Consider the following 23451-nt stretch of genomic DNA (forward strand, 5'->3'; position numbering starts at 1 on the left):
CAGCATTGTACAAAAGGTTGCTGGAGCAGTCCTGCTGATATTTACATCAAACATTACTATACAAGATCTCTCAACATTATTAAAGATAGCAGTCATCCCAGTCTTCAACTGTTTATAATCCTTTAGTCTGTTTAGTGCTCTTAGCACAAAACCCATTTGAGCCAGTACTGCACTCAGTTTCTGCACTCAGGCAATATGTATTTTAAACAAAGAGCTATGCCAATTACAGTTGTATTTTCTGTTATTCTATTATATGTTCTGTATCGTCCTGTTTCTTGTCTCCTGCTGAATTGTTATTGTTGTTACTGGTGGTGCTGTTGTCATGGTAATTGGTGTTGTTACAGTTTTCTGCTTTGAGCTAAAATTCCAATATACAAATAGAATAAGACAACAAAACTGAATTTGAATCTACAAAATATACTTGTTAATCTTACAGCATGCAAATACCTTGACACATGTACCAAAAGTCTGTAATATATACTGTAGTAAATATAAGAAAAATCCACCATCATGTTGATAAAATGATGAGACAGTTTCTAAATACAAAGGTTCAAAGCAATTATTTAACTATTTAATAATAATCATTTTATTATATTGCTAAGACGCCACAAGTATTGCCTTAACCTTTTCAATTTTTAAATAATTGTTGCATTGAAAATATTTTATATTACAAATATATGAACCTTCCTATCTATCTATCTATCTATCTATCTATCTATCTATCTATCTATCTATCTATCTATCTATCTATCTATCTATCTATCTATCTGTTCAGTTGAGTTCAGTTGATTTTGGGATAGCACTCTTCACTGTGTGCAGGCACCAAACACTGTGACAGTTTCACAGGTAAACGCAATTTCACACTTTACACATTACTAATTACATAATGTATTCACTCAAAGATACCGATTTATTTAAAAACTCAGGAAAACAAAGCAGTTCCACACTGATTAACATAAATGGAACCTGACCATTGACATTATTGTTGAATGATGGCCAGTTTACAATCAAGAATAAATAAACAAAAGTCCTGTCTTAAGGTGTACACTAAGAGGGTGATTACCTCTGAAGGAACGGTTGGCGTTTATGGAAAAAGTATGAGGTGGAAATTAATCCATAATATTCACAGGTGTAGCCAGTGTACATGTACTGTATGTGCAATGTACAACAGACTGTGATTTTAAAATAGAATTGAAGCTGAAACAAACTTGAAATCGACAGTCTCCTAGTCTGACACATGGCCACATGGTATGTTCTTATTAAATTCTGAAACATAGTGCCACATATAATTCTATTATTAAATGTACATTCAGTCAGCAACATTCCTGAAGAAAATAAACCTCTAGGGGTTTCACAGACATTTAAAACAGACAAAGTCCAACACAATCCTGGGCTGACTGGTTGCCCACCATCTTCTGGGAATTTTACAATAAAGTATGGGCTCAGCCATCTGTCCATCACTGTGTGTTGCTCATGCAATGGTCATGTCAAGGTGTTTTCTTAAAATGTTCATTACACCTTGTGTTCATTCAACATCTCTATGGAGCTCACTTGTATGCCAGATGTCTGTGTGAGGTTTTTCTGAATATGCTGGCTTTCCTCCCACATCCCAAAAAATATATGGAAGTTCAGTGGTCTATTTAAAATCGGCCCTGTGTGAATGTGTGTGTGGGTGTGCATGTGAGTGGGCCCTGCAGTGAAATGGAGCCACCTCTAGGGTTAGCTCCTGTTTTGCACCCAATGCTGTCTCTAAGTTCTTGAGATGCCTAATTTAGATTTAGCAAATTTGAGAATGTTATGTTGTGTTAATTCTCTTTTGTGCATTCTGTGCCTACTCTTACTACTCAGTCTTGGACATTTTACCACGCGGTCATGGCCACTATTTTTTAACGTCAACACATTGCTTGATTCATTGTATATTGAAAAACTGCTACTTGCTGTTTGAGTTCAGTGAAAGACACTATACAAAGTCTGTAGTGATATGCTGGCTTATTGTATATTTGTAAGCCACACAATGAACTATTCAGTCTGTTTTTAGAAGTAATGTCCTAGTTTATGGTGTTCATCTTAGGTCTGTGATTTCTCAAATTTTCTACTGGTATAGTAATTTATGGCACTGTCACTAAGCAGTGAAACATAGATAATATCTGGAGACCTTTTCACAAATAGTGAGGGATGCCTTTTACATTCTATCAAGAAAAAGTAAGTCTTCATATGAAATGCCTGACATATATGTCCCTGTAAAACCAAGGACAAAAGGTTTTCAATTGGCTTTGAAACACAACTATTTTTCAAATGCCTTTAACATTTGAGAATGAGCTTTGTTGCCCCATGCAGGTTAAGGACAATATCCCAGTGGTCATCTTTTAGTACCACTGTTGGCATATGTGGCACTTTTTGTTAGATAACTTCAGAGCAAATGTCAATAGAAAAAGGAATAAAAAAGCTGCTCCTTCTTTGTTAGATATAGACTAGATTCTCCAGTGGTCCGGAACACACTAAATCAACTTATTAATGGCACAAATGTCAACAATTACAGGAAAAGTTTAATATTGGAGGATGTTTATTAAACAGAGCAGTCAACATTAACAGTGTGGCATATTCAAGAGGCATATCTAATGCTTAGTGACCATAGTGAACTAATCATAGCCTTTATGTGTACAGAAGCTATTCAAAAAGACACACACATAGTGCACTGTACTGTCCTTATACAGAAGAGCTTAATAATAATAATAATAATAATAATAATAATAATAATTAGAAAATTGGGAATGTAAAAACCAAACAAAGAAATAAAGCAAAAGAGAAATTAAAATCTACATTAATTAGAGACTCCCAAGAAAAAATTGAAAAGCTCAGAGATAACTTTATCCCTTAAAGCAGGGGTTCCCAACCCAAATGGGGTGGCGAGGTGGCATTTCAGGGGGTGCGACAAATACAATACAGTTTGTTCCTGTTTCATCGTAACTCACCAAATTTCAGTGAGGTGTGTTCTTTAACTTCATTGTGATGCAGTCATTGTAGGTCATTTATTAGTTCCTGTTCTATAAAATGAAAAGAATCAAGCATTGTTCATACAATTGTCATCTGTGAATGAACCACAGAAATGAGCGTTCTCATGGATTACTTGCTGTGGGCAAGCCTTTGTAAAGGCGAATAACATTTTTTAAGAGAATGGAATTTGTACCTTGCAAGGATCCTTTTGCTGGAGTGGGAGACAAGTGGGATTGAATTGCTGCTGACACTCATCCCGTCTCTCCTGTTGGCGGTCCTGGCAGAAGCACAGCAATTTTAAAAGTGCGGCACATCTGTTTTTGAACTACAGTGCAGGTGTTATTGTATTGTGAGATAAAGCTTGTCGACTGTGTTTCAATGCTTAGAGGTGCTCTGGCACCCATTTCTTCACGGTCTCCAATTCCCCAAATCTTTTGATTTGTGTGTCATTTCCTTGCTATGCTTGAAGCTTTGTGGGATGCCCCAATCCCCAGATCATCAATCGAGTGTCTATAAGCTTCATGGGGAACACATTTACAAGAAAACTCAGATTTCTAAAGTTAAATTAATCAATTTGTATTTAAATTGTATGCACTGAGTTAAAAGATTATTTTTTTAGGTCAATTTGTCCACCTGTAATACTGTATGTGGTTCAATTTGTGGTTCAAAAATGGGAAATCTGACTTGTTTATCTTCAAATGTGATACTTTTGCAGAGAATGCAACATTTTCTTGGGGTACATTGAAAAGGTTGGGAACCACTGCTTTAAAGGAATAATGAACAAAAACAAAACAGAATCATGACACTGGGGGTGCTTGGCAGTTTCCACAGTTGAGCTACCATACCACAGCAGGGGCGGCTCTAGGCTCATGGCGGCCCTGGGCAGAGAAAGAATTGGTGGCCCCTTCGCCTGCCAATGTCAATATGGTATCTTATGCACGGCAGATGGCAACGTTCGTTGCGGACACTGCATAGCCGCCTCGTGCTCATGACACGCTCATATATGCGCGTGTCCGTAACTTGAAAACCAAGTGGCGGCCCATGATATTCTCATTACGGCAGAACATTATAATACTACATATATCTTACTGTTCTGACTCGAGCAACATTAGTAAATACAGCATACTAATTAACAAGAAACACAATGTTTTTCGGCCACATTGCCGTCAGCTGTGTCGTTATTTTCTCTTTCTGTTTTATATTCAATATATATTGGCGTGGCGGCCCCTGGGATTTGGTGGCCCTGTGTAGGTGCACAGTTTGCACATGCCTAAGGCCACCCCTGACCACAACTCCTGGTCCAGTTATTGGGTCTGTCTCTTGTTTTTGATTTTAATTGAGTAGGATTTTCTAGTAGTTTAGAAGTTTTATTTAATAAGGAGGAACAGAGGTGTGTAATAAATAGTTTATTATTTTGCCTTTGACACTATCTTTCTTTCTTCTCTTTCGTGTATTTGTCTCCATTTTGTAAACAAAATGCAAATTTCTTTAGCTGTGTCTTTAGTGTTTTTGTGTCTCTCTCTTTCCCACCACCAGTTTAGGATACACTTAGGCGTGTAATAAGCGGTTACATTTGCAAATCTCAGTTTACTTTAAGCAATAGTATTGTAACGTCCCAGCCAGGTTGAAGACCTTTTGGAGTGACTATTGGGTCCGATTGAGGGAGGGTGTAGTACAACACAGAGGACTGACAGCAGGGGTATGATCGACGCGGAAAGGGAGGGCGGTACCTGGGATGGAGGGGACGGGGCTAGAAGGTTGTGTTGTGGGGTTACGAAGTCAGCGTTTTTCTTTTACGGCGTCCCTCAGGACCACAAATATGAGAGAAATATAGGAGATTGTAAATACAGTAATCCCTCCTCGATCGCGGGGGTTGCGTTCCAGAACCCCCCGCGAAAGGTGAAAATCCGCGAAGTAGAAACCATATGTTTATATGGTTATTTTTATATTGTCATGCTTGGGTCACAGATTTGCACAGAAACACAGGAGGTTGTAGAGAGACAGGAACTTTACTCAAACACTGCAAACAAACATTTGTCTCTTTTTCAAAAGTTTAAACTGTGCTCCATGACAAGACAGAGATGACAGTTCCGTCTCCCAATTAAAAGTATGCAAACATATCTTCCTCTTCAAAGGAGTGCGCATCAGCAGCAGAGAGAAAAAAGCAAACAAAAATCAATAGGGCTGTTTGGCTTTTAAGTATGCGAAGCACCGCCGGACAAAGCAGCTGCAAGGAAGGGAGCAATGTGAAGGTAGTCTTTCAGCATTTTTTAGAGGAGTATCCGTATCCTCTAGGCCAGTGTGCGAACAGCCCCTCTGCCCACACCCCCTCCGTCAGGAGCAGAGAATGTCAAAGAGAGAGACAGAGAAAAACAAACAATCAAAATCAATACGTGCCCTTCGAGCTTTTAAGTATGCAAAGCACCATGCGGGAAGCATGTTGCTTGACAAAGCAGCTGCACAGAAGGGAGCAACGTGAAGGTAATCTTTCAGCATTTTTAGACGAGCGTCAGTATCGTCTAGGTGTGCAAACAGCCCCCCTGCTCACACCCCTTCCGTCAGGAGCAGAGAATGTCAGAGCAAGAGAGAGAGAGAGAGAGAAGCAAACAATCAAAAATCAATACGTGCTGTTTGATCTTTTAAGTATGCGAAGCACCGTGCAGGAAGCATATTGCTTGACAAAGCAGCCACATGTAAGCCCAGCAAGGAAGAGAGCAACGTGAAGGTAATCTTTCAGCATTTTTTGAGGAGCGGCCATATCCTCTAGGGGTGCAAACAGCCCCCATGCTCACAATATATTTGAGGAGTTTTATTTAATATGTAATACGCGCTCTGGTTGGGTAGCTTCTCAGCCATCTGCCAATAGCGTCCCTTGTATGAAATCAATTGGGCAAACCAACTGAGGAAGCATGTACCAGCAATTAAAAGACCCATTGTCTGCAGAAATCCGCGAACCAGCAAAAAATCCGCGATATATATTTAAATATGCTTACATATAAAATCCGCGATAGAGTGAAGCCGCGAAAGTCGAAGCGCGATATAGCGAGGGATTACTGTAGTTCAAAGTCAAAGACATTCTTTTTTTTTTTGCTATTACAACCCTGTGTTTTTTTTTTCTTCTTTACTGTTCAAGTAAACTGTTTTCTGAACTTTACCACGTCCATTTGTTTTTTTCTTTTTTTTTTTAACCTGACGTGGAGGTCGCTACAGTATGAACAAATACATCCAGCAAGACTAAGGAAAAAAAAAACACAAGTGCAGTTTATAGTCTTGTGTGTTGATGTGCCAATCTTGCCATAGCAGTTACATTTGATAAAAATGAAAATGTTATATTTCTTTGTTCACTTTGGCTGTATTTCGGAAGACAAAAGATACAGTGTAGTGCATTTTTGCTGATGAAAAAGATTGCTGATAGATATGAGTTGCCTAAATATGTGTTGGGAAGAGAGGAATGGCGGTGAGCTGGGAGAATGATGAATGAATATGGTGATTTGCGTAGACAGCAGGATATGCTGGGGGAATACAACTCTGAGGACAAATGAAGACCATTACATGGGCACCAACACCATCTAAAATTTTTACCATGACAAAGCATCAATAAATGATGATGCCTGAAATGTCCACAGTCATCCCATGGCCAGACAATGAATATATATCAATAAATGAGCAACAACTTCAGAGAGTTTTTGAGAAGAAATCATTTAATTGAACAGAACTATAAATTCAAGGAACATCTAGACATTAATACTGCTGTGTATGTCAGTACTAAACTCTTCAATCTGAGTCATCTAGTGTGTACAGTAATTATCACAATACAGTTTGTTCCTGTACATAGCAAATCTTGATTTTACTGTATCATTTTCTGTTTGAATCATTATTACAACAAATGGAACCATAGAATCAGAGAATGGCTAGAATCTTACAGGAAATGTTATCTTTACTTGGAGGTACAGTAAAAGAATAAGCATATATCTATGCAGTTCAAAATCAGAGATTTTTACACTGTACATGCGTATCATCATACATATACAGCACATTTTTAAACCTGTCTAATCCATTTCAGGGTTGCCAGGGTCTCCAAAGCCTCTTCTGGAAACATTGCTTGCAAGAAAGAAAACATCCCTAGGTGGAGTTACCAGTGCAGCACAGTCAGAAAGGGACTGTGAATCATGAATCAATTTACATTAGGACACACGTCATGCAGTGATTTATTATATAAAAGCAACTGGAAAGTCTACGAAGCAAAATTATTTTACGGTGGAAGATAAATGCACATTTGTAAACCTGTATTTAATGAAGCAGTTCCTGCTTTATTGAACATCTAATAAGGAGATTCCCTATATTACCCTAATAAATGTTTTCTGAATGCAATATTTATAGTCCAGTAGCACCTACATCAACTTCAGTGCTGGAGATAATGTGTTAAAAGTAACGTGTCTTATGTAATCATGTTACTTTTTAAAATAATGAGTGTCCTATTGCAATACTTGGTGGGTTGGCACCCTGCCCGGGATTGGTTCCTGCCTTGTGCCCTGTGTTGGCTGGGATTGGCTCCAGCAGACCCTGGTGACCCTGTGTTCAGATTCAGCGGGTTGGAAAATGGATGGATGGATGCAATACTTGTTCTTTCAAAGTAATAATTTCTCCATTACTTAAAAAAATGTGTATTGCTGCATTACTATGGAATGAAACTGAACCGATGAAACAGGGAAAAAATAGGAGAAATGAAAAGAGAGAATGAAAAGATAAAGGGAGAAAATCACGAAAGCAAAGTTGAATAGAACAAGTAGATAAATCAGGAGATTGAGCCAGTGTGATGAAAAAGAGGCAGGGCAGTCAAGTGGCCCTGCAAGAAGTGAGGGGAACAGCACTCCAGGGGTGGGTCGTTCCTGTATGGCATTGGAAGGAGCAGGAGCAGCTGAAGGCTTCAAGGGTCTCATCACGGATACCAATGGATGGTGGTAGGACAAGGTAACCAGGCTTTGGGTGTTCCAGTGGGTTACCAGCTGAGATGGCCAGGACAAAAGCCAAAAGATGGATGACCGTATCTGCCAGCGTTTCTGTTCTGCTAAGCAGACGCAAAGGTGTGAGCAGAAGAAATGGGAGAGAAAGACGTACTGGAGCTCAAAGATAGAGACAGAGAGAGACACGCAAGCCAATTTTAACTCTGTGTTTTCGCATTAATTTTAGCCCTGTTTTGGATTTATTTATTTATTGGTTTTATCTCCCAGAGGAGTACTTGCTTTTATGGATTATTTAGCTTTAGAATTTGCACTGCACTTTTTTGTGGGCACTGCTTTGTTTGAATAAACTGCACTAAACACTTTTGGATCTAGTCTTTTTGTTTTTGTACTCATTGCACTAGTCCATCCTCAGTACATGACTATTAAAGTCCTATGAAACAGAAAAGACACAGAGGCATCATAGTTATGCTTAAGCTATTGAACATACTATTTAACTCACTAAACAACAGGAACTATAAAAGTTAGAATGATGATTGTGAAATTAATTAGAATAAAAGAGAGCAAACACGGGGATTCCCCTGGACTGAACTGGGGAAACCCTATTTATTAGTTAAGTGTTAGAAGATATGTAGATCTTTACTAATACGTGTGGCATCTAATGCAAGTTATTCTACGCTATGCTTAGTTCCTTGCTTATGTCCAGTGCTGTCATGATAGACTCTTTATGACTCTGTAATGGAAAAAAGTGAATTCTACAAATAAATGGCTAGATTGACATAGGCAATATGCATGCAAATAGAGTGACTTGCACACAGACTAAGTGACCTGTTCACATTATGCAAATGCTGCAACCACATCTGCAGCTTTGCTTTTTGTTTCAGCTTTTCATCTAAAATATTTAAATCTACAGAGTAAAACATCATTGTGGCTTTTGATGTTAAAAATACACTAAATCTCCCATTTACTTATTAAGCAGTTTTTTCATCTTTCCTTCTAGGGAACACATCATTTTAAGTTAAAATAAATTATTTTCATTTTAGTGTTATTGAATAATCATGCAAATTCTGTTTTAAACTACCGTATAATATTGCTTGTTTAATAGTGTAGCAGATAAAGTCTTTGTCCACCTCTCGGACCCTCAGGTACCACTCCAAACACAGGGTAAAAGTACAACTCTTCTTTATTTTGTACCTTCGTGTACAAAGCACCCTCCACACCACCCTACTCATAAATTCACAACAATAACACAATAATACTCTTTCCTCCTTGCCCAGACACTTGCCACCCTACCTCCCAGCTCAGCTCAATGTACTGGGCTTCCCAGAGTTCTTTTATACACCCTGACCCAGAGGTGTTCCTGCCCAATCAGTCCACAGTTCCTTATTCGTTCCGGGTCAGGGTAAACAGTCCTTTTCTTCATCCCGGGAGCACGTCGTATCTTCCTGTCACGTGACCATGACCTACTCCCGGGTTATAGGGCACATAAGAGCCTCCGAGTCCTCCTACAGTGACTCCTGGTGGCCCCCAAGGTATCCAGCAGGGCTGCGTATAAAAGCTACATAGTCCATGAGTCCCTGCTGGAACTCGGGGCACGTCCACACTGTCCGGAGAGCTCCTCCCAGCGGCCTGGGGGTGATGGCCGGAGTAAGAAGCCGGCAATCCACCACAATAGATATAGTTACGGAATTATTAAAGAGTACATGGGCCATAGAGTGATTTTTTGAGTTTGTTTAATCTAGCAAAATAGTTTGTACTTCTGAAAAGTGATGGTCAGATAATGAGCTACATCACTAAAACGTCTATTAATGCTCATTTTTTCTGCTGTCCTTTTAATATAATACTGATCTAACCTAGAAATCCATGAACATATGAGTCAGTTTTAATTTGTATATTTTTGATATTGTTTCTTTCTTTTCATCTTAAATTCCATTCAACATGGAAGCTGGCTCTCTAGATAAAATTCCATGACTTTATATGGTATATGTACTGTTTATGGTCTCTGAGGGAAATGAATTGTGAGGGGAAACAGTGACAGTGAAAGATCTAGCCACTGATGCATGAAATAAGGGAAAGAAGGCAACTGCTGTTACCTCACTGTGGAGGCTTGTGGGAATAGTGACATCAAAGACACTGAGTACTACCATGTGATGTCACTAGAAGGACAAAATTGGAATAAAGTTCAAGTTAGATTTTTTGAAAGCAGATGCCCTTTACATTACACTTCAGATAAAAATAAAGTTCTTGAAGTGATACAATGAAAATAGTGAAAATGATTTCTATATTCGCTGGAATGTTTAGTTTCTCCACATCATCTTGTAACTGGACCACCCACTTGCGTTTCACCTTAAAGCAGCTTCCAACTGAGATTTCTGTATTTTCTAACTTTATAGCATGTGTTTGGATTAATACAAGCAGTAACACAAACTGAAAAGAGATCTTTTATAAAATAGCAATAACACTATGCAGTCAAATCCATACGTTAATTTGGCTTCTTCTGTTAGCCGTGTCACTTTTTGTTGAGGCATGACAGCAACAGAAGTATAAGATAGAATATGAATGCATCCCACCAAGAAGGCAACATACTGTCAGATTACTCAGAAGTGTGTGTACCTTTCCATGCACGTGAATCCTTAAGCACCTGATCCTCTTCTCATTATTATTATCTGGCAGATGTTTTGGGAATAGATGGCTTGAACCGTCAAAGATTATACACTAGTTATTAAAAAATGAAATGCCAGCAGCTACTTCAGTGCTTTCAAAAAGAACTGGGGTGTGTGTCTGCAATGAGCGCAAGAACATGGAATAATGATCTCCAGTAAATGCTTATATAAATATTTAACAAAAGTCAAATGAATGAGTGCCACAGCTTTGTGTCTTACTACAGCCATGCATTTGTTAAATCTTCTACCTTTATAATGTGATCAAAGTTAGGGCTGCTTTAGGGTTAGTCCATAAAGTTATAATCTCTCATCGAGTAGTGTGCAGATTTTCTAATGTCATTTTTGTAAATTTTGTAAAGCTAATTTAAAATGTTATGGAATGATTTTCTATCGGTATTCTTATGCATCAAAGGTTGATGAAATTGCATCACGTTAACAAAACACATTGTCATAATCTTGGGGGTTTTGCTGTTTAGACTTTTTAAAGTTTTGAAACATGCTATGTTTTATCCATTTGATTTATTTTTAACACTGTGACGCCAAAAGATGTCACAGAGAGTCAGAATTCACACTCGGGTCATATTCAGGAAGACCACAATTAAATAAATAAAGCTTAAGCACATGTAGGTAGAATCAGAGTCTAAAAATGGAGCAGTAAGTTGTAAACTAAGAAATATAAACATAAACAGAGCAAAAAGACACAGATGTCAGTTGTAATCCCAGGGCAGAAAAACTGTCATAAACAGTAGTTTCAAAAGAAACAAAAATAAATGATGAAAGGTTTTTTTTCCCCTTTTGAAACTCTTATCTTGGATGACCAAGAACATGCGGTGCTGGCTTTTAAAGCAGGCTTTCTGGCCTACACAGACCCAAAATGGGGCTCAGGCTTTTAAATATCAAATGACTCAAAACAGTCAGAAATGCCCTTCAAGGGCGAGAAATATCATAAACCTCCAGTGCTTAAGGCAAAAATGAAAGAATGTTCCTTTTTATTTTTAAGAATTTATTTAATAATCAAAAAGAACAACAAAATGGCAAAGGATAGAAAAAAGAGCAAAAAATAAGGCAAAAAAATGTATCTTTAAGAGGCAAAACAAAGAAACCGCAGCCAGTCCAAAATCCAGAATTAGAATTCACGACAAAGAAGCAAAAAATACATTTCAATGATCTGAACTCAGCAACAAACAATGACTCTCTGGTGGTCCTTAGCTTTCAGAACAAGGCTGAGGCCTATCCTTCTGTGGTGATGTCAAGGTGGACCAACAAGATCCAAGGAATAGTAGGGGGACCCAAAAATTCCTGCAATAGTTAAGAATGACAAAAAAACTTTATTAGACAATTAACTGCAATCCCTTCAATAATCCCCTTGAGATGCAATGAACATTTCCACTCCAGGAAACATTTCTTGAACTCATCGTTTGTTATCAGGTTTAGAGTCTACTGTGGTTTTTTTCTTAGATTTCTTCCAGAGTAGCAAATCTCCTTCCCTTCAGTATCTGTTTTACTTTCGCAAACAAAAGGAATGATAGGGAGTATGAGGTGGCGAATATGAGTGATGTGATACAACAATCATGTTGTTTTCTTCAAAAACTCTTTTTCCCAAAACACGGTGTGTGCAGGTGCACTGTCATGATGCAAAATTCAGTTTTGTATTTGCCACCACCCGGGATGTTTTTTTCTTGCTGTTTTCCCGTAGACGCCTCAGCAGTTCAATATAATGTTGCTGACGAACAGTCTGTTCATGGGAAACAAACTCATCAACAAGCTCGTTAATGACAAAAAATGGGATTATCACTATCTTGTACAATAAATGTTAGAAATGCACTATTGACAGATTTCAGGAATTTTTGGGTCCCCCCTCTTAAAGAAATGTATGTATACAAAACAATAATACTAAATACAGTGATCCCTCGCTATATCGCGCTTCGCCTTTCGCGGCTTCACTCCATCGCGGATTTTATATGTAAGCATATTTAAATATATATCGCGGATTTTTCGCTGCTTCGCGGGTTTCTGCGGACAATAGGTCTTTTAATTTCTGGTACATGCTTCCTCAGTTGGTTTGCCCAGTTGATTTCATACAAGGGACGCTATTGGCAGATGGCTGAGAAGCTATCCAGCTTACTTTCTCTCTCTCTCTCTCTCTCTCTCTCTCTCTCTCTCTCTCTTGCGCTGACGTAGGGGGGTGTGAGCAGGGGGGCTGTGTGCAGCTGCTTCCTGAAGGCTGCACGGAGCTTCGCATACTTAAAAGCTCAAAGGGCACGTATTGATTTTTTTTATCTGTCTCTCGCTATCTCTCTCTATCTCTCTCTCTGTCTTCCTGCTCCTGACAGAGGGGGTGTGAGCTGCCGCCTTCAACAGCTTTGTACCGGCGGTGCTTCGCATACTTAAAAGCCAAAAAGCCGTATTGATTTTTTCTTGACTGCTTGCTTTGCACTCCTTTGAAAAGGAAGATATGTTTGCATTCTTTTAATTTTGAGACAGAACTGTCATCTCTGTCTTGTCATGGAGCACGTTTAAACTTTTGAAAATGAGACAAATGTTTGTTTGCAGTGTTTGAATAAAGTTCCTGTCTCTCTACAACCTCCTGTGTTTCTGCGCAAATCTGTGACCCAAGCATGACAATATAAAAATAACCATATAAACATATGGTTTCTACTTCGCGGATTTTCCTATTTCGCGGGTGGCTCTGGAACGCAACCCCCGCGATGGAGGAGGGATTACTGTAATTAAATATTAACAAAAATCGTAAAATTACATATTTTAAATAAAGCAAAAATAATCCAAAAAATAGAATTAAAAAAACATGAAAAATATATGACAATCAACAAAAATTTGATAACAAAAGAAAACATACTTGAGTCAAGGGTCATATAACAGTGCATGGTCTAGTACCCTGTGTCATGAACTAGGAGTCCCACATAAACTAGGAGTTGCGAAGCATGTAAATCTAAATACTTTCAATAATAATAAGGGGTTATCACCATCAAACTTTGATTATTAAGAGGGGAAAGCACTGAATCTCTATTAAAGAAAAACTTTTTCTTCACAAAAAGGTATTACAATTACAATGAGGCACTGTATAACACAACTTATAAATGGAATTGCCTGTAAGAGAGGCAAGTCAAAGTTGAACAAAGTGCCAAGACAGAGTCAAAATGGAGTGGTTGAAAAAATAACAAGGGGGTAAAAATTCCAAAATGTACTAAAGGCATTCACAATGTGGAAGACCCTCTAGATTTTTAGAACATTGGGCAGTTCCTGGAGGTGATTGGCAGATGACGCCAACTCTGAAGGCAGCATTTCTCAACCTTTAAGTATTTGCGACCCGAGTTTTCATAAAATTTTTAGTCGCACCCCCCCTAACGATTTTCTGAAACCCTAACAAAATTTATTCCTATATTTTTTGCTGCCGATACACCGCTACAAGTTTGAAATTTCCCTACGAATGGCGAAATTACGCCACATATGGCAACATTCGCGCCCCCTTTTTTGTTACTAGTTGGCACGTCCCACAGTTTGAGAACCACTGTCTTAAGGGACCTACCCACCAAATACATGGAACATAACAAAGGCAGTGTATATACATAGATCCAAATCCAAAAATAAAGAATGATGCACATAATCAACATAAATAAAATAATCAAAAATGAGCAAAATATGAATTTTAACCCCAGCCAAGAGAGAAAACTAGCTGAGATATGACAGCCTGGCTGGGTCTGATTTTTGTCTTGTGACCAGTCCTGCTGGGTTAGGCTGGTGATTCCTCATGACCCTGAAATATGTTAAAGAGTTTGAGGCTGTTACGTTTAATACAATGTAAAATGAGAACAGTCCAGTGGCGCTGTGGTTAGTGCTGCTGCCCCATGGGTCCCAAGTGCTGGGTATAAATCGTGACCCTTATTGCCTGTACAAACTCTCTGTCCATGTGGTTTTGTTTCAGGTACACTGACTTTTATTGCACATCCCAAAGATGATTAATGACTCTAAGTTGACCTTATTTAAAATGAATGTGGATGGGTGTGTAAGTGATTATGCCCTATGATGGACTGGTAGCTTATTTATAGTGGGTTCCTGCCTTGCACCCAATGCTGCTAGGATATGCTTCAGTTCCACATGACACTGAACTGTACAAGTGGATTACAGGATGGATAATATAATATAATATAATATAATATAATATAATATAATATAATATAATATAATATAATATAATATAATATAATATAGCATCAAATAGCATTTTGATGCAGCAAATAATGCTGCTGCTTCACAGCTATAAAGACCTGGTATGGATTCCCAGCCCAGTTACTTTCTGTGCAGAGTTTGAATATTCTCCTTGAGTCCTTTCTTCAGGTAATTGGCAATTCTGTGTTGACTGTTGGCACAGAATTATCATGATGTAGATAATTACAAGTGCATTTATGGATGTATCCTTAGATGCAAGTACTTTTTATGTAGGTTATTTCCTGCCTTGCATTTGATCCCACCAAGATACACAAGTACAGTGGTTTTCAATGAATAAAACAATCACACTCATTGTATGTTTAGCTGCATATTTGATTAAAATGATTTCTTTATTAAATAGTAAAAACAGAATTTGTCAGGTAAATTAAGGTGGATGGTGGTAAAAGGCATTTTGTGTGCTATCATTCAGTTACTACTGTGTTTGTGTTCTAAATTCAAGCTGTCATCACATTGTAATATTTCTGAAACATAAGGAGGAGGATTATGTTCAAGCCACTTTAATTCAGGCAGCAAAATGAAACAGTTTGAGGTTATGTGGTTATGTGGCATGACTTAATCATCATCATCATCATTATCATTGCTATTATTATTATTATTAAATATATTAAACAGAACTGGAACATAGACTAACGGATAAATTAAAAGCTAGATAAACAAGGGATTGAAGAAACAATAAGCAAACTGAGTTGTTTAGATGCCAACTGTAGCTTTGGGAATGCCAGGAAATCAAGGCCTATAAAGAACAGCATACAAACATTCTTTTCTAGGTGCAGTAATTATTTTTAAAATTGATCATAAAAAAGTACTGAAAATAAATCAGCATGCAATATATCAAAGCATGCAGTGATTGGAACAGCCAGGGGGTACGGCATTAAATGCTAAGTCTTTTTGTTTAATGTTATTAAGATTATTTTAGCTGGAGCAGCACTAGCTGAATGTGGTCAAAGCCCAGGCAGAATGCACACTGGTCTTATATGCCTGTCTTCAAGCTAGACCATTTTGATTTTCATTGTTTGACCATAGATAAGCACAGATGTCATTGATAGACTAATTATTGAAAGTCAGCTTTAAATTTAATCTCAAATAAAAATGTTTCTGGAAAATTTAAGTTTGTTTGCAGTAATCATTGGTGTGAATACTTTACATTGTATTTGCTCATGTTGGCATTTAATGCATTAACGTAATTACTCAAAAGGAGCTTTTTCTAGTAAATTACACAAGTAGATACAGATTTAGTTTAATTTCACATGGAAAGAGGCTATACTGGCATATAATTCACATAGAATGTTACTGTTGTCTGAGAGGAATTTGCTCCTTCTGCCTCTGTCCATGTGGGTTTTCTTCACATATCCCAAAGGCATGTTTGTTAGGTTAATTGATGATTACAAATCTGGTCCCTGGTATGATTGTGTGGTTGTTCTCCATAACCATGAATAGGATGAAGCAGGTTTAAGAAGGCCATGCTAAAATTTAAAACAAAACAATGGTTTTTCAAATCTGAGCCCTTACTGTCATCTGATTTGGCAACTTCAGTAAAGGTAACTGTACTGGTAGTCTTTCCTAGCAATGATCAACCAAAGACATACACACACACACACATGCATACCACACACACACAGGTTTTTTTAATATAACAAACCATGCACTATGAGAGACGAGTTGAAGGAGCCCACATTAACACTGCCTGAAATCTTTGAAGCAAAGCATAATTGATCTCATTCCCTCCATGCTGTGGTTTATCATCAAATCTCTGTTACTTTCTACGATTCTCTAAATGCTTCACCATGAAATAAGCCAATAACATTTTCTTTTCAGTTGACACTTGCTATTTAAGAACTGTACCATCAGAGAGCAGGCAGTTCAGAAAAGTCTCAGTGACCTCCTATCAAGTCCAATAGCAACTACAGCCCAGTGTTCAGAAATTTACTTTACATTGAGCAGACTCTTATCACATTATTCTTTCTTTCTTTCTTTCTTTCTTTCTTTCTTTCTTTCTTTCTTTCTTTCTTTCTTTCTTTCTTTCTTTCTTTCTTTCTTTCTTTCTTTCTTTCTTTCTTTCTTTCTAGGCCAGTGCAGCAGCTAGCACTGTCACCTCACAGCTCCAGAATACTAACAAGTTGCTTGTGGTCACCTCATGTTTCTCAAGGCGCCTCTTGTCAGATTCTAAACACATGAAGGCTTAGGTTAATTGATAACTCTAAACTTGCTCAGTTAGGTGTATGTTTGCCTGAAGATGGCCTGGCAACATTGCAACATTGGGAAAAGCTCTGAGTCCCCATGAATCTAAACTAGATATTATAAATGGATTAGCAAATGGATGAATGGATGTAGTATGGTATTACTATGATGCATAACTGACACTGCCATCCTTAGTTTCAACAATCAAAACTGACAGAAACCCACAGTTTAAATGAGATCTTTATATTAGATAACTAAGAATTTTAGCACCCTTCTTGCAACCCAAACTATGTACTAAGTAAAAGAATGGTGAAGGGCAGTTGTGTAACAATGCATGTGTCCTTGATGGGGGATCCTGTTATGACAGCACAACCACCTCAGGTTAACAATGTTAGCTGCTTGGACTGCAGAAGAACATCTTTCACTCCAGGGGTTAGTTGCTTCAATGTTTGGACTGCAGTGTGACTAAAGGCATAGGAATTGGTGTTCATTCCCATGTCACAGCAGCTGTAAGTGTAAACCCCACTCTTGTGAAGGCTGAACATCCACTTTTTGCATTTTTATAATAAATGTTACATTTAAAGTCCTGTCTTGGTAATGTGATTGTCTTTATGATATTCTTATATTTTTCTCGATACAGTATATGGTTTTATATTACATGCATTGTTCCATCCCGTAATATAATGAAAGATGCTTTTTAAAGTACCTTATTTTAGAGTATAACATTAAAGTGTACATTAATATTGATCAATAGACTAATCAACTGATATAAAAAATAGTACATGCATTTTACAGTACATCATCTGTATTTATTCTGGCAAACATTTGTTAGATTTTGAGAGCTTTGATTTATCTTAAGTTATCTTTTTCTCCAGAATATTAAAGTGTAATGTAGCATGTGAAGGAAGCCCAAATAACCAGTACAGTCAAGTATTCCATTTTGTTTGTTAATATGATTTTTTGTTTTCCATAGCTACTTTTTCCATTACTGGAGTATAGGGAGCTGGAGACTATCCCTGCAGTATCTGATTTAAAACAGGATCTAACCCTGAAAGAGCTGCCAGTTTCTGTTACTGTGTGTGCTTTCTGTCTTTATCCTGGATTCCTCTCGCATCCCAAGGACTGGCCACTTAGGTTAACCAGGGACTGGAAATTGTCATGGGATCATTGAAAAATGAATAACTTTCTAAAACTCTGTAAAAAAAAATCAGAAAAGGTATGGATGAATGCGGAGAGACCCATTTTAATTTTTTCCACCTTTTTTCCAGCTTTAACACCTCTGGTGCTTAGACCGCCAACCAGAACCACAGGGTTCAAATACCCAGTTATCATACCTTGCCAAAAGTGACTACTATTCTCTCTTTAATTGTGCAGTTTTGACTTGTGTTTAAATAGTGTTTAAAAAAAGGAAGGATAACTTACAGCTATTGAACCTCAGCCATTTAAACTGGTGAAAGCCTCTCCATATTAATTTTTTATGCTTCCTCTTTCAGTACCAGCTCTGCCTCTGCTGCAACAGCCTTTATACTGGAGCGAGTCCAAAGCCCTTCCCTTTTTGCCACATAGATAGTTTCCACCTTAATCATTTCCAGCATTCTCTTCACTTTCATTCCCTGTATTACCAATATGTTTTGTCTGATCTGTTGAATATTTTTTTAAGTATACTTAAGCAAGCTGTATTACAGGTAGCACTAGATGTGTGTTGCAGTCTGAAACTCGCAAGGACCTACCAAGTACATTTTTAATTAGCTTAAAAAAACCTGCCTGAGCAACCTTAAACCAGCCATGGGCGGAGAAAAACAAGTGCAGACCACTGCTAGAATTTCAAGAAGGGTGGTGTTTGAAAAGTGCTGCTGTGCCCTTTATTTACTGCTTGAGAGCACAATATAGCCATAACCCTGTATCCCAGAGTGTCTGGTAGCCATGCGTTACAGTCTTTGAGAAAGTGTGAATTAGAAAATTGTAAAGAGTGCAATAAATAGCTCTCCATAAAAGCAAAACTAGGTGAAGGTGCTTGCATTGCCTTAGGGGAACTGCTAAAATGGTTGACAAAAGCTTGTTTCAGCCTCAGCGAATATAGGCAATTTATGAATTCCTTCACTTGGGTATAGATATCGAGCACCGACAGTGTACATTATGTACCTGTCCTCTGGTGTTTAAAGTAAGAAGACTTGACAGGAGAGCTGGCCAGCGCCTATTACAAATCATCGTTCTCTGCAATAATATCTTGGATGCTTCAGACACATCACTAAAAATGACTTACCTTCTTCTACTTGTTTGTCTTGTTTTATTTTTAACGTTAGTAAATAACTTAATTTGATGAATCCCAAGCTGGCAACATAAAGCATAGGAAGACTTAGACGGAAAAACGCTTTCTTCTTCTTTAGTAGGAGCTTTAGGTTTACCTACAGACTCCATTGATTTTCTGGCAAGGCATTCTTCAGGAGGCTATTTTCAAGGTTTCAGAACTTTAACTTTGATAAGTTTTTAAAAAACGTTTGACCAAAAAAAAAAATGTTCTCATAACTCCAAGCATTTTTACTGCAGTGTCTGAGTTTTTGAAAAAGCATATTGTCAAGGGGGAATACTTAAACAGCTATGAAAAATAAGGTTGCATGCATGGCATAGGCTGGCATTTGGTTGCTATGGTTCCTCAGGACATGGCTGTGAGGTGACCTTCTCACAGAGATGAACTTTCTAAAAAAAATGAAAGAATGCATCTTTTCATTTTTTTAGAAAGTAGACAAGAGTTGTAATTGGATATTTATCATATGCTTACGGGGGGATCTGCATTACTGTTTGTTCATTTAGTATATACCATTATTACAAGCAAAAAGTCAGTTCTTACTCTAAAAGAAAAATTATACAAAGGTTTACATCTGGCAACAGTCACAGAACATGACAGATGCAGTATTTAGATTTTTTTTGGCTGAATAATTAGCTGCATATTAAGCTTTGTTTGGTAAATGAAGAAAAGGCAATATTTTTTTACTCCAGATCTGCTGATCTGACAGTTGCTAAGCGGAGGTACAAAGTCAGTTGTTTCAGATTTCTGTGTATTACTATACAAATCCAAGTTTTTTTAGTATCTTTTTCATTTTTCAAGGGTCCCTCATTTTCCAGCAATACTCCTTGGGTAAAGCTATAGTCGGTGATAAAGAGCAGAACGAGGCACAGGATACTGTCTTCTTTTCTTGTGGCTGTTGGTCAAGAAGCAATCATTTTGCAACTTCCTTAGCAGTCTACATTTTGCTGTTTAGTGTTTATATAAATCAAGAGGGTGCTGAACCACACATCCTTTCCTTTGAGTAAAAGGAAACCAAAAATAGATTGACTGATGAGTTATCTACTGTAATACTTTTATCTCGAGAAGGTTAAAATAACTGAATAGTCATAAGACGTCAGGTAGCTCTGCTGCCTAATTGCTGCAGAGTCCTGGGTTTGAATGAGCACGTACATATCTGTGTATAGGCCAGTTTTCCCTCCACATCACAGGGACATGTGCATTAGGATTATTGGCAGCTGTAAACTGCCCCTGTATAAGGCGGTGTGTATTTCCCAAATGATAAACTAGTGTTCCGTCTAGGGTTGACTTCTGCTGTCTCCTCTATGATGCCAACATAGACTCTAGCTTCCCACAGCCCAAAATTGAATAAGTGGGTCCAGTAAGTGCATGAATGGTGGTCAGAGAGGTAAAGTGAGTCATGTATTACTGTGCATGACGTAATAATAAAAATTAATTGGCTCTGTAGTTCATTTTCATAAATTACAGTATTTTCTAGTATATAGTTATCTGTCCACCCAGATGGTCTAATGCATCTAACCCTCCAAGTTGGACCAAGAGTAAAAGTATTGCTTAAGGGTCTAACATGAGAATCTTTTCAGGAGAAGTGATAGCAAAGCTTGCTGCCAAGAACAGCTTAGCTATTAGCAAAACAAACAAGCTTGACGGGCTGAATAGTCTCCTCTCGTTAACTAAATTTTTTATGTTCTTATGCTTGGGCTACAGAATATCTTCTTGTCACTTTAGTGGTCCATCCACAGCAAAGCTAAGAATGCAAGGTGTAAAAGTTGACAATGATTGGTGGATTCTAAGTACGTATCCAGTCTCAAATATTTCACTTAACCTTACTGCATTCATATCTTCTTTCAGATCAATTTTCTGCCAAAGTATTTATTTTGACAGAAAGAAAAATAATCCAGTTTAACACCTTCATGGAAACGGACTTCAATATGTTCTTATTACTACATCACTTAGAATTGTCTTGTCTATGCTTACTTTATTGCAAGCAACAACAATACTTGATTTATTAAAAAGGTCTTAGATTTTCAGAATGGGAAACGTATCACAAAACTGGCCAGGCTAGCACAGTTCATATTGGATAAAAGATGTGCAAACCATGTGCCAAAAATCTTGCCACAGTGTTATCGCAGACAAACCAAGCACAGCAAATGAACAAATGGACGAGATGAAAGAGTGTGACTATGTTGCAATATTGCATTTTAAGTACTGTAGTCAGAAAAAAACACAGTGCATCGGGCTGAAACAAAAAAATGTACTGTTTCATAAAAAGTCCAAACGTCAAGATGTAAGACAAGCCTATAGAAACTTTAATAAAAAAAAAACACAAAGGCTATAGGCAGAAATTAATTTCATATTCAGTTCCTTCAGAGTCAAACATTCACTTCATTTCTGAAGTTTGAGGTCAACATGTCCAAAGATGGAGACAGTAATCCAAAGGGTCCAAAGACTGTAGATAAAACAGAATTATTACAATGCCATGCATTTTTGTGCATTGTCTTCAATGAAACATAAAGATAGTGAAGTACTTGGTCTTTTTTCATATAATTGCTTCCCTTGAAATACAGTACTTGTCACACAAAACTGCTGATTTCTATATTTTATATTGGTTGAAATATGGTAAACATGCTAAGGACAGGAACCCGAAACAGCACACGCTGAAAGAAACAAAATAATTTATCATGAACACATATTTAATATTGTTTCATCAAATTCTCTGCCAGTCCTTTATCTGGTAGGCAACATGAGACACTATCTCAGTATTAGTAACTTGTTTTCAAGGTTTTAGGTTAAAAAAGGTATATATTTCCACATTGGAAGTTATTAAATATTTACAGTGTATACTTTCCTTTATACACACTAGATATCTCAGAATGCTTTACATAAAAATTGTGCTGAAAAAGCATTCTCACTTCTATCTCTATGATGTAGAGGCAACTTGAGGCAATAAGCTCACACTCCCTCATTGGACATTAAAAGTGGTAAAGTGGGGGAAGGAGATGTTATTACAGTATGCAAGTGAAGCTTTCATTAGATGCCTTTTTCACTGGCTAAGTGGAAGTTTAGCCAGATGACTTTTTCTGAATGTACCATTGAATCTGTAACAGCTACCGGGAGGCAGAGCTTTGATTGAATGCGTTTTTCAAAAGATGGCACCTTCTATGGCATAACATTCCCTCTGATTGTATTTGGGAATTAGAAGTGAATTTCTCGTCCAGAGATCTGATTTCCCTTTACTGGTCCATTAACACAATTTAAAACAGGATCTATTTCATTCTTAATCAGGAACTCTCCAGGCCCAAAACATAAGGAATTCAGCCTGCATGATGGCACTGTCTGAATGCTGATAAATCTCTGGTAAATACTACATTTGTTTACTTTAAGTAAACTAGATATTTGTTAAACACATTGCTCTACAAATTATCATCATCATTATTAGTAATAGTAGTACCATCTAAAGCATTTTGGTGTGACAAAGAATTGCATTTTTTCACTGTTATTGGCAGAGTTTGTCAAACTCTTGAAATTTTATATATATATTTGTTGCGAGAATTTGGAGGGCCTATCAAAAAAAAAAATTCAGAGAGAATTTCCCCATTAATGATGATTATCTACTATCTATCCTCACACTATAAATGCAATGAAAGACATTTATAATTAAAAACCAAACATCAAATCATATGTGAAACGGCTTCCAACCTAGGTGTGTTCATTCCTTTAGTTTGTTAATGCCAGCTCAAGCTGGACATACTGTAGGCTGTGATTGTGACTTGAATGAAGCTGATAATGAAAATAAATCAGGTGAACAATAGGATATTCATCAGATGAGGCTTTTTCCAGTTTATTTTAAACGTTCAGACTTTCAGTACAACACGTTTTAAAAAGTATTAAAAATGTCAGTATTTTGGGTGAGTTTGCTTAAAATGTTAAAATAAGCTAAAGGTGTTCCTCTATGTGTTTTTCTGTCTGCCTGAAACTACTCGGCTCCTTTGTGGACTGATTTCTTGAAATTTGGTAAACTAATTCTTCAAGGTAATTTATCAGGAAAGTTTGATTTTTATTGAAATGTCTCAGATAGAGTATGCTACACAAATAATTCACATTT

The 23451-nt window shown here is 37.4% G+C and overlaps 1 protein-coding gene across 3 annotated transcripts in view; it reads left to right on the top strand.

Annotated features, from left to right (window-relative positions):
* ppargc1a (peroxisome proliferator-activated receptor gamma, coactivator 1 alpha) overlaps positions 1–23451 on the top strand; it is a 1156878-nt gene that overhangs the window by 877854 nt on the left and 255573 nt on the right. The gene's annotated exons all lie outside the window — the stretch shown is intronic.

Source organism: Erpetoichthys calabaricus, chromosome 5 (genome assembly GCF_900747795.2).
Source record: "Erpetoichthys calabaricus chromosome 5, fErpCal1.3, whole genome shotgun sequence".
Taxonomy (NCBI): Eukaryota; Metazoa; Chordata; class Cladistia; order Polypteriformes; family Polypteridae; genus Erpetoichthys; species Erpetoichthys calabaricus.